Consider the following 13,019-nt stretch of genomic DNA (forward strand, 5'->3'; position numbering starts at 1 on the left):
TTTTATTGCGCAAAATTCATTTTTGCAATCATTTCGAATCATTGCAATCTGAATTTCGGAATGATTTTCCTTTTTAAATTAAAATTAAAATTTCAATTAATCAAAAATGAAGCCAGATTTGGAATTATTCATGGTCATTCTGAAAATGTTATTGCACAAAACTGATTTTTGCATTCATTTTGAAATAATAATTTTAAAAAATGTTTTTAATCATACCAGTTTAGCTACTATGAAACTTTTTGTGAATTCTGGCATTTAAAAAAAATGTTTTTAGCTTAATTTATTTGTATTTGTAATTGTTATGATGAAATTCTAGTTATTTTTGTTCTTTTTTCAAACATTTAATCTTGTGATATTTTTTTTCGTTATGAAGTCTAAGGAAGAAAAGTTCACTTGTAACTATTTTCGCAGCTAGTATAAGGAATCTGGACACAAATTATACTATAGTGATTTTCAAATTCGATTTGAAAATATATTTAAGAAAAGTAATATTTTGAACAGTTTTATAATATCACTGCATTAGAGAGGTTCATTGGCACTTTATTAAAACAGGTGTAAGGTTATTAAAATAATATGGTTTACAATTTATCAAAATTTTTGCTACAAATGTTTTAGTACATTTGAGTAGCAGCTTATGAATAAAAGACTTAATTGAAACTAAACACAGCCAATATTTTTGTTTATCGCCAATTTTGTTAGTATGTTTATATTGTTAGTCGCCAAAGTCAGCTAACGTTTTGTAAATAAAAAACTGTTGAATCTTTTAAGGGAATATTACCCTTATTCTAATAAAATTATTCACATACTTAAAGAATAGTAATTTTTTTAATTTGCATATATATGTAGAGACATCTTAACTCTGGCTCGAAAAACAGGCCTCTACTAATCGGATTATATGTCAAATCAAATATCTCTCACGGGTCCTAGGGGAAAGCCCGGTTGAGATTAATGCTTAGAGATGGCTCATATTACAAGAATCACACACTGATTTAACATAAACGAATTTAATGAACTGGGCGAATGGCTGGGTCGCTTTACATCGAGGGACGCTAGTACAGTACTGAATACAGTTTTAATGGCGGGAATTAGATAGATTCTTATTGGCTGTCGAGTGATGACGCGAGTGCCGCCAGGATGACGCTCCTTTCACCACATATATTACATATCATATTTTTTTACAGTGATAGATATATTGTTAAGAATTACAGTAAGATCTCTGGGCATAAAAGTTTCAAAATAATTGTTCTACTTGTATAATAAATAAACTTCCAATAAACTCAGAAGTTATGTTTTGGGTTTTGGCAACCATTTCAGTTAACCAATCAGAAACAAGATAACTAAATTTCATAAATATTAGTCTCGCTGTGGTAAATAATCATTCTTACAGGCTTTGAGAGTAATTACATCTTATGAGACTCATTATTCAAACGATTTGATTCTAATATAACTTTATTTTAAAGAAATGAAACATGTAAATCATTTATACCAGCAATCCATGACCGATAGGTGCTTGCTTTGTACCATGTAGTGGGATGGAATTATACAGGAAGTATTTTCATTCTTTAATTGTGGATCATGTATTCTTATGATGATTAGGTGTGTGACAAAAGTGGTGTTACCTGGTAAAAAGCTCATAGTTAAAAATAAAATATATATATATATAATCATGCATATAAAAATTAACCAAAATTGTCTCAACCATTCGAAAATGAATCTATAACTGACAAATAAATATAAAACACGTATAAAAGAATTATGCTCAAGATGCGCATTCAAACTGTGGCCCAATAACTAATTTCTAAAGCTTTAGTGAGAAATATATAATTTTAGTTCGAAAAATGCTTTAAATGACTTGAAAAAATTATATTTTATGGTGTTCTTGAGAATAAATGCTCTTCTGTGTAAATTATTAATTAATCTAAATTTTTATACAATCCCTCTGTCCTATTAGTTATATTAAGTAAAATATTTTTCGAACTATTATTTTAACCCTTAAAAATTATAGCTTTTCTTTTCAATTCTTTTCTTGTCAATTCATGAAGCTTCGGTGATACGGCCTTGACTAACTTAAAATATTTCAATTTTAAATTTCAATATTTGGTCAGTTTTGGTCTCAAAAAAGGGTAACTTTTAGACTAAAATATTAGTCAGCCAACATTACTTTACTGATAGGACCGACAGATTGGATAATAAGTTTATAATTTGTAATTTTTTAAGCGGTGCATGTGATGACTCAAGCACAAAATCAGATTATTTTCTTTTTTTTTCATTTAAAGCATTGTTTCCAAAAAGTTTATATTTTTAAATGTAATGACTTAGAATGCCGGCGTCCTAACATAAGGGTAGCGCATCTTTCTCGTGATCTGAGGGTCCCGGGTTCGAATCCCGGTTCGGACATGGATGTTCTTCATCTGCTCTATCTGTGAGGTGTGTGAATGTGCCCCCCTGTAAAAAGGAGTGTGCAAGCGAATACGTGTGTTTCATGTTCATATGAGCTAGAAGTCAGACTTCTGCCCTCGGGTGATCAGGGGTCTTTACCCTCAGAAGCTACTGCACCCCATTTCCGTGGTAATGCGGATATGTTTTCATCATCATCATCATCTATGGTTTAAAATTTGGGTAATAAATTTCCTGTTCTAGTGAAAATAAACAGCAATAAAGCCAATAAACAAATTACTTGGCTTACAATGTTTACTATAAAAGCTTCATGCTTTTTTAATTTTTGTTTAGTTATTTTTAACTTTCTTCGAACATTTTCAAATTTACTGAACAATTGTATGATGATTATTACTCATTATATGATAAAAGTTTGATTTTTAAAAAATCGGCCGCATAGATATTTCCTCTGATTATACATTATTTATCATCAAAGCAGCATTAACCACTATTTTTTAATAATCTAATCTTTATTAATCCTCTAAAAATGCCTGTAGCATAATTCTACCTCTAGGAGCCATAACTGATTTTGCTGATAAAATCACTATTTCCTTCACCCTTTCATGGGCATTAGGAAGTCTACTTTCTACCTACATGATCTTGCTAAATGCATTTGCAGGAAGCGCACATCCAACTATCATATACTGGCATTACGATTATATCGTTCGGAACTGTAATTCCCACATATTACAAAGAAATAAATCAATGCTTCTGACTAAGGAAGGTGTGAAGGTGTTACTACTTTATTGACTTTTGCACATGATTCAATGGTTATGACATCTGTAAAGCGGACAATAAAGATGGTACAAAAGAGAAGTACCTTGCCCAAAATCTGTCACTGTATCTGTATAACGATATCATGGGAGGATTGATCACCTTTATCAAAGAAAAGAAAGATGCCAAATAGGAAGAAGATCTGAAGAACAGTAAAACGATACATTTTGTTTTCTTATTTATCTTTGTATCGTAAATAATTTTATTCTGTGGCAAGTGAGCAAAAGAAACAGAAGTTTATACCAGCCAACATTCCATATATGACTATATAGCCAGTTTATAGTTGGATATTATTCAAATAAAAGGAAAGGCCGCCCTGCCAGCTACCAAACAAAAAAAAAGTGCGTGGTTGCCAATGATGTGCACTTAGCCAGTGTGGGAAAGTTGGTTTGTAATTATATATGATATAGGAAATGTAGCACAAATGCCCAAGAAAAGAGGACCTCCTACAGGTCTGAAGAAAGTGAGGAATCTTGTGCATTGCAACATGCTTCTCATCTATCCTTGGCAAATAATCGCCATTAAATGAAATCTTTTCAAGAACGTAAATAATTTCATAGGAAGTATGCTTATCATCCCTAGAAACCAATCAGCTGTTGTTGATTTCTTGAGTGGTTTCTAGGGATTGGTTTAACCCCGGGGGGGGGCACCTCGAAATGAGGATGAGATGCTTCCGGTATGGTGGTTGGATCTCGCCACCCTGGGTGCACAAATAAGTGGGGGATCTGACTCCTCCCATCGATGACGAGACGTACTTCCATCGGGGAGTGTTGTACCGTGGCCGGTGATAGCCATTAGGACTCAAACACAGTTCCCGCCAGTGTTACTGTTGCGGCGGTTCGGTCATTCAATTTTATGGTTTAAATCCGTGTGCCTTCGTGGCAGGTCGGAGAGTCAGATGGGGCTAACTTATCGTCCCTAGAATTTAAATGTTAACATAAAATTCGAATAAATAAGATATATTTCCTTAAGTGCTATTGTTTAATTGATAATGATACAAAATAACAGGAGAAATTCAGAAGAAAAATAAATATCCCACTAAAGGGTTAGACAAGAAATTATTTATAATCCAGACAGATAAAATTATTAAAATTAATTTAATTAACTAATTAAATTGAAAGTAGTATCTTAAAACGTCTTCTAAATTCTCTAACGTCATGCACCCTAAATGCTTTTGTTTTTCAAGAGTTCCTACATTTCTTTTGCAGCTATGGGAAAACTCACCACAACGCATAGGATAAATACACGATTTCCATCGCTATAATAAACATCACCCATGTAAACTGGCTCAACTCTGTGCAAAAAGCGTGAACCATTTTCGCAGATGTCCTCTACAAGATAACGCAGATTAGACATTGCTCCATTACCTCTGGCATTCTGCGTTATTACCAGGGAAAGATGTCGATTAACATTTTGAGACGAAGGACTCATGCGCTAGGGTATAGTTTTACTATAAGAAATTTTCCTAGAGGGGTTTAGAAGTCTATAAAAAGCACCAATTTCTTAGAGATTAAAGTGTTTGGATCTAAAACTGTTACTATATGCTATATAACATTATTTTGAATGCAAAATTAGAGCTGATGTGTTCATACTTAAATTAATTAATTTCATGGGAAATAAAGGGAAATATTAATGCAAATCATTACTTATAGTTTCCCTGATTGCTAATAAACAATGTTAAATTTATTCCAAGCTTCGATTATATAATTCTCTCAAAATACAATACATTACAATACCTTTGATAGCATATAAGATATATGATTCTTTTATAGACATGCTGGATTGTACAGAATACACTGCACCTGGTGCTCACCACAGTGCTTTTACACGACAGTCCTCTGTGACAAATTGATTGTTCCTGGCATTTAAAAAACGCAAGATTTTTGTCATTCTTATAATTGCAAACACTGGCATTCACATTGCTGCAGCAGGAACATCTTTAACAACTTCAACAGAAAACCGTTTTTAAAAATTACATAATCTTTTCCTCTTTAAGGCATTTAATAAAAAAATAATTTACATTTAATAAAAAATAACTTACAAAATATCTAAAATTTTATTTTGCATTAACTTAAAAGAGCGATGACAAACTCAAAATTCCTTTTTCTTTCGAACGAAAAAAAAAATGTGTCTGGAATTCGTGACATAAAATATGCACTAGACGAAAGACGTAAAAAGAATCGACATTTTTTTATTGATATCTCAAAGATACTTTTCCTGAGACTTTATTGGGTTTTTTTAAAACTCTTTAGAATTCACTTTTGAGAGGTATTATAGTCAGGAAATTCCATTTTTACACTCGGTAGTTGTAGATTTATGGTTTTCTGAAAGTCAGCTGACGGAAAAATGGTGGGATTTTATTTCGTAATCGCATTATGAATTCATGTGGTCTTTTTTACTTAAAAATAAAAATGGATTGTCTGGAAATCAGAAAAATGTGAAAATCGAATTTTCAACTGAAAGAGCACAGAATACAGTGAAGATAAAACAAACTTATTCGTATATTTTATGTTATAGTGTAAATCTAAATACTTACAATGTAAGAAAGAGTTATAATATTTTCAAGATATATATCTGAAATAAATTTTCTAGATTATGTTTAATATTTAATATCAATGGATAAATGGAGAAAATGGCATATTATAAATAATTAAAACCAAAAAGTTTAATTGCCTTAATACAATTGTTTAATTGTCCTGTAATTTAGTAAATTTTTTAAATAAATGCTCAAACTTCAAACTTAGAAAGTAATCTATATTTTTAACAAATTTCTGCTGCTCTATAAATGTGTTAAGTATTTTTTTTTGTTATATTTAATGAAGATCCTTTTAGAAAACTTCTTGCAAAACATCATATACAAATATACGAATTTTTCTCCATTAACGAAATATGCATTAAATTTCTAGATATCGTTTACAGAAATGGCAAACTTTATTGCTTTCATCAGTTTCAGAAAAAGTAATTATTACAGGATAGGTTTGGCGATCTTTTCGGCAACTGTCTTCTCCATTACGTTACAATAATTTGTTTTATCTTTCATGAATCTTATGGCTAAAATTGGCTGAAGCTTTATACTGTAAAAATTTTCTTTCATGCACAATAATAATGACTTTCTTTTAAGGAAAATTTCTAGCAAAATGTTATATAAAAATATACGATTTTTCCTCCATTAACGACACCCCCATTAAAATCATAGGTATTTTTTACAAGGATGACGAAACTTATCGCTTTCATGTGTTTGAGAAAAAGTAATTATTGCAAGATAGGTTTGACGATCTTTTCGGCCAACTTTCTTCTCCATTACTATAAGCTTTTTATTGTCCATGAACATCATGGCTGAAACTGGAAGAGTTTTACACTGTAAAAGTTTTCTCATATGCACAATGATAATGACTTTCTTTTAAGGAAAGCTTCTAGCAAAACTTTATATAAAAAATATATGAATTTTTCTTCATTAACGACTCTTTTACTAAAATCTTAAAACTTGTTTGTAGGGATGACGAACCTTATTGATTTCATGTGTTCAGAAAAAGTGGTTATTGCAGGATAGATTTGACGATCTTTTCGGCTAATTGTCTTCTCCATTATGTTACAATAATTTTTTATTGTTCACGAACATTATGGCTAAAATTGAAAGCAGCTTCATAAACGTAAAAGCTTTCTTTCAAGCACAATGATAATGACTTTCTTTTAGGAAAAACTTCTGGCAATACTTAATATGAAAATATACGAATTTTTCTCCATTAACGACACCTCAATTAAAATCTTAGGTATTGTTTACGGGGATTACTAATTGATTACTAACTAATTACTAACCTTATTGATTTCATATGTTTCAGAAAAAGTAACTATTGCAGAATAAGTTTGGCGATCTTTTCGGCCAACTGTCTCATCCATTAAGTTACAATAATTTTTTATTGTTCACGAACATTATGGCTAAAATTGAAAGGAGCTTTATAAATGTAAAAACTTATTTTCATGCACAATGATAATGACTTGCTTTTAGAGAAAAACGTCTAGAAAAACTTAATATAAAAATATATGAATAATTCTCCATTAACGCCACCTACATCAAAATCTTAGGAATTGTTTACAGTGATGAAGAACCTTGTTGCTTTCACGTGTTGAAAAAAAGATAATTATTGGTGGGTAGGTTTGGCGATTTTTTTCGGCTCATTACAATAAATTTTTATTGTCCACGAACAGCCAGGTTAAAATCTTAAGAAGTTTTATACCATAAAAACTTTTTTTCACGCACAATGATAATGACTTTCTTTTAGGGAAAATTTCTAGTAAAACTTTATATAAAAACAAGCTAAAGTTTCTCTATTAATGATAACTCCTTTAAAATCCTAGGTATTGTTCACAAGGATGACGAACTTTATTACTTTCATGCGTTTTATAAAAAGTAATTATTGGAGAATAGGTTTGGCGATATATTCGGCCAACTTTCTCCTTCATTACGTCACAATATTTTTTTTTTTACGAACATCATTACTAAAACTGGAAGGAGCTTCCTGGTATAAAAACGTTCTTTTACGCACAATAATAATGACTTTCTTATAGGAAAAAGCTTTATATAAAAATATGCAAATTTTTCTATCCAATAAAAAATTTGAGTACAAGTTGTGAACTTATTAAATAATCATTATCATTTTAAAAGAAAATATTTAAGAAAGACTTTGTGGCTCTTTTGATGAAGGTATTTCCGATCTATGTATTATTAATTCTTTTATATGTAAAATATTTCTTCATATAATTTATATATAATACTTGAAATAATCTTTATGTTTTAATTCTCAAAAACGATAAGGAATCTAAGCCACTGTAAATAATTATGTAAAATTATAATTTCTACGTACATTCAGATCACTCTCCGTTATAACTTCTCAAAAATGCATAAAATAAGTATACTAATATCCACCAACAAAACTAAAACATTTTATTGATAATTTGTAACGTAAAATTACATATCAAAAATGTAAACAAAACATTTTTCGAATTTTGAGCATCAAGAGCTGAAGCATTTTATCCTTTCTCAAAACCCAAAGAATAATTAAAATTTGCATTTGATGTATTTACAGTGAAAGACCTATTACAAGACAAGCAATCAACAAAAACAGAATGAATAAAACATGTATCTTTACACCATGGAATACATTCAAATAAAAAGGCTAAAAAGAATTGTCACTTTAAATGCAAATAGTTGTTGCACCAAGATAAGCATTTTCTAAGTCTTAATAATAAAATGAAAATATTTAAATTAAAATTTTCAACGCCTATTTTTTCATTTTCTTTTCCTCGAGTAGGAAATGATTATTCAGTAAGGGATATTTTAAGATAGTGCAGAAACTAAAACTATTTTTAAACTCAAATGCGAAAGCAAGTATTTATAATTTCAGCGAGTATTAACATATATAATACAAAATATTTTACTCAAAGTGTAAAATAAGTTTAATCACTTTTAACTATCCATATTTTACCTTAATTTTTCTGTAAATTAAAAATTATGCATAATTTTTTTAATTACACATTTTTATAACTTTGGGATAGTTGAGTAAGTTTAACTGGCTCCTGCAGAATTAAAAGTTGAAAACTGCAAGGTTTTTCAACTTAGTTTATAATTAATGTTCAATTATAATTTTTGTTCATGCTAGTCTTTTTAAGACAAAGAAGATTAGTTAAGCAGATTAATAAATACACTTACATCTAAGACATCTAAGACTACACTTATATTAAAACAACATCATGAAGACTATTCGATGATGAATTTCGTATTTTTGAACTTTGAAATGGAAGAGATTTTAGCTACCCCTCCTTCTTGTAGATTTCCACATCATACCTGCGTTTGACATGTAAACATTAATGGTGCTTGAGACATATTTAAAAGATGGACAATTTTTACTTAATATTTATTGTCTACCAGATTTTTACATTTTCAATTAATACCATGCTGCTGATATATAATCCAGAAAGATTGAATTGTTCTAAAATTCTAAAATGTTCTCTTCTTTCCTGGTCCAATTCCCACTTTTTCTTTAATTAATTCTACACTCACTCTATAAAACTGCTGGTCGAAGCATTTTCGCACGCTCCGAGTGAAGGGATAAAAATTCTTAATATTTACAACATTCTTTCAAAGATGCTAAAAAATCTAAATCTAAAATCTAAAAGGTCTACTTCAAAATCTAATTGTAAAATCATTGAAGGGAAAAATTTGGGCCTCTTCTGCGTTTGCGTTACGATGTGTAATGACGTATTACCAACCACTTATGCTTTGTTCGTAAATTATGCCTCCCGTGGTAAAATAAATCAAAGTTTTAAAATTTTAAAAGTTTCTTCTATTCGCCCACGCATCAGCTGAAATATGTTTACTAATACACATATTATATATATATATATATATATATATATATATATATATATATATATATACGCAATAAACTCCCGATTATCCGCGCTTGCCGCACTAAGGTTTTTTTTTTTTTTTTTTTGCTTCCAAGCAAAGAGAAAATGCTTCGAAAGCAAGAAGCAAACACAAATGACTGATTTCTTCAAAAAGGTGTAGTTTTACAGTTATGCTTTTGTAATTACATAATACATTACAGTATTAAAACAGTACATATGTATTAATTTTTCTGTGCATCCTTGACGCCTCTCGTAAGTACAAAGCACTTTTCTGTTTTCATTAACAAAATGCATTTTAGGTTCGTTTTGAGTGATATACTAAAATATTAAGCGTTAGTTAAACATTTCCTGCTGTTTATTTTACGTTTTATTGTACATAAAACGATTTTTCAAAGTTGCAATGACTGTTTTCTCTTTTGCTATACCCGTTTTTAGCTTTTTTCTGATTATCCGCGATTTTTGTTATCCGCGGCGGCCGCACCACCCAATTCCGCGGATAATCGGGAGTGTACTGTATATATAAGTTTATTGCGTGATTTTTACCCTACATATATCGTATTCTCCAGATTAAATATAACAACAATTTGTAAAGAATCATCTTTAGTGTTGCCATCTTAGCTAAATGAAGATTCTACTAAAAAGAGAACTAGCAATTAATTCAGTAAACCTTTATACGGAGATATATCGTTAGCATATATACTTAATGCAATTTTTTATTCCCTTTTTTTTGCACTCTGAAAATGTTGAAAGAATAATTTTCAGCTTAATTTGATTGAACTGTAAAAACAATTCAATAAAACATTTAAGTTATTGTTTCATTGCAACGAATTGAAAAGTGTTGTGGTTTGTATAAATAATACTGCCTATTTATAGGGTGCACGATTTCGGAATTACACTCAGTTTAAACGATTGTCTCTGAATTTTTACTCACAAAAAGGTTTCAGTAAAAATGCAAATTTGTATTGCGTTCCGACAGCTTCCACTGGTGGTTTTGTGTTAGCGACTTTTTTGTCACTAAGATAAACATCGTATCGTTAATATCGTATGGAAAGAATATCCGAAACGAATTTCAGGTTACGAGATGTACCAAATGAAAAAAGTCGCCAATACATCTTACATGTATTCATTGGCGTTTTTAATTGAATATATTTAATTTGAATTTCTGCAATTGAACAAATACTGGTGATACATAAAGATTTTCTTCAATTTGAAGTTTCCTATCAGTAACCTTACGCTTACTTCAGCTTCATTTTAAGCGCATTAAATCTTTACATCCGTGTGTGTGGTGGCTGGCGCACGTATAAATCTGTCGTGGTCACAAAGTCCACCATGTCGAGAGTAATACCACTGTGTGTACTGGTTCAGGGGTGATCGTTCTCTGATTCAGATCTAAATTACGATATGTGGATGAATGAATGAAATGCATGAATGAAATCCGCCCCGTAAAAAGGGTTGTGACGTGTGTGTAGTCAAGTCGTACTCTTGGCCCTATAAGGCGCTACTGAAAAAACAAGAGACGCACCCTTGCTTTAAAATAACTGACTTTTATAATAAGCGGGTTTGCCTATGACAAGTGCCATTACAACCAACAACAACAATTTTTTACATTTTTTTAGATTTTAATTTTTTAATTTTTTTTCATCAAGGCAAATGAATAAGATATTATTAATTAAATTATATAACTTTCAATTATTTCACTTATAATAAATATTCACTTCTGTCCCCTTCAATGGAAATTGAAATTCAAAATTTAATTTGCTGTTTATTTTAAATTCTTAGAAATAATTTTACTTTATGTTTAAAAAAAAAGTCAACAAATTGCATAGAATTCTCTAAAATGAAGTTTTAATTAAACCTATCTTTAAGCATTCTAAATAATTTAGCCCTTAATAATCAATGACATGTGTTTTTAACTTAACATGAATGTTCACAGAAAATTATATTTATCCTAAATTACTTAAATCAACTGATAAATTTGAAAAAAATTTAATATTTTCTTATTTACAAGATCAATTAACGATAATAAAATCTCCAAAAACCTTTTAATGATATCCAGGAGTTGTGTAGTATAAAGAGAGAGTATGAGAGAAACAAAGCTTGTTAGTGAAAGGAGATTTAAATAATGAGGCTGGTAATATGCAAGCGATGTAGATTCAGTTTCATAGTCCACAAAGCTGCTATTTACCTTGTTTAATTCAGCATTGTTCTAGAGCATGCGTGCACCGTTTTGGAAAAGTTTGAATCATTTGTATGGTAGATTAGATTAGCTATTTCAAATATTTAGGGTTGCTTTTCGATTGATGTGCGAAAACTGCTTGGTGATTTCTAACTCACTGTAGAAGCATAAATTGGCGCTATATGAATTATTCTTGCTTTATTACATTATTAATAAAATGAACGCCGACCAAACAAGGGAACTGCTAACATCTTTCCAAGAGTATTATTATTATTTAATATTTTATTGTGTTGCATTGTCGTTATGCTGATTTACATTTTGATGCAGAATAGCAGTTGCTGTAAAATATTTATATTTAAAAGATTGTATTAAAATGTTGTATGTTTCTACATTATTTTGATAACTATTAAAATCATTCGTATTTTATTTTTGACAAGAAACTATCAATCCATAAATAAACAATGTGCAATAACACCTATGTAATTTTTCTGAATCTATATAATAAAATATACATTGTATTTAGAGAGCGCTAATGCTGCTACAACTAAAACACAAATGAACTTAATCAAAATTAGAAATAAATATTAAGTTAATAGCCAAAGAATCAAAAAGAAAGATTAACTGAATCCGGCCCGAAGACTTTCTCAAGGGTCACCCTCAGGCAAGGATTCAAATCAGGGATTTTTTCTGTGAAGGGTCTGACTTTCGTCCAACAAACTGACCCCTCGTGACCCGAAAATCCCAGAAAATTGAGGTTTTAGAGATAAATTAGTATCACAAGATTAAAACAAGTAAAAACACTAGCAAAAAACAATCCAAATAATATTACAGCAAATCAAACCACAACATTTGGATTGTTTTTTGCTAGTGTTTTTACTTGTTTTAATCTTGTGATACTAATTTATCTCTAAAACCTCAATTTTCTGGGATTTTCGGGTCACGAGGGGTTAGTTTGTTGGACGAAAGTCAGACCCTTCACAGAAAAAATCCCTGATTTGAATCCTTGCCTGAGGGTGACCCTTGAGAAAGTCTTCGGGCCGGATTCAGTTAATCTTTCTTTTTGATTCTTTGGCTATTAACTTAATATTTATTTCTAATTTTGATTTATTTTTGACAAATATTTCTGAAACGCAGAAATATTGAAAACAGGTTTAGAATTATAAAAATAAATCGCGAATTTAATTGGTTTTATAAATGTTATTCGTAAACTGAAATTGTTTTCCCA

This window comes from Argiope bruennichi, chromosome 11 (assembly GCF_947563725.1).
Source record: "Argiope bruennichi chromosome 11, qqArgBrue1.1, whole genome shotgun sequence".
NCBI lineage: Eukaryota > Metazoa > Arthropoda > Arachnida > Araneae > Araneidae > Argiope > Argiope bruennichi.